This window comes from Fukomys damarensis, unplaced genomic scaffold (assembly GCF_012274545.1).
Source record: "Fukomys damarensis isolate Sample0158 unplaced genomic scaffold, DMR_v1.0_HiC HiC_scaffold_17, whole genome shotgun sequence".
In the NCBI taxonomy this organism is placed as follows: domain Eukaryota; kingdom Metazoa; phylum Chordata; class Mammalia; order Rodentia; family Bathyergidae; genus Fukomys; species Fukomys damarensis.
In genome coordinates, this window is record NW_022900929.1 from 82,085,983 (window position 1) to 82,086,411 (window position 429).

The 429-nt window shown below is 29.8% G+C and overlaps 1 protein-coding gene across 1 annotated transcript in view; it reads right to left on the minus strand.

Annotated features, from left to right (window-relative positions):
- Rfx7 (regulatory factor X7) overlaps positions 1-215 on the minus strand; it is a 55,927-nt gene extending 55,712 nt beyond the window's left edge. The window contains exon 1 of the mRNA XM_010609034.2: positions 187-215. The gene's annotated coding sequence lies outside the window, so the exon portion shown is untranslated. The remainder of the gene's footprint in view (positions 1-186) is intronic.
- Between the last annotated feature and the right edge of the window lie 214 nt (positions 216-429).

Sequence of the window (429 nt, forward strand, 5' to 3'; positions counted from 1 at the left end):
CTTTTTTTTTTTTTTTTTTTTTTTTTTTTTTTTTTTTTTTGGCACCAGGGATTGAACTCAGGACCTTGTGCTTGTGAGGCAGGCGGCAAACACCACTGAGCTAAATCCCTGGCAAAATTGGACATTTTATATAGCGGTACAAAACAACTACTACAAAAGAACTTTTAAGTTACATATTTCACTTACCAAAATGCAGTCCACTTTAGATTGTACAGTTTTGCTAAAAGAGAAAAAAAGTCAGGTTAGTAAGAATAAAAAGTTTATTAAATATTTGAAATACTATCAAACAGATATGACAATTACTCCTCCATTATAAAAAAAGCAAATAAAGCTCTTTAATAAGATTAGGCAGTTTCCTAAAACTGTACTGCTCATAAAGAAGAAAAAAATCTATTTCCCACTTATTGTTCTAAATTCAATTCTGAAGTG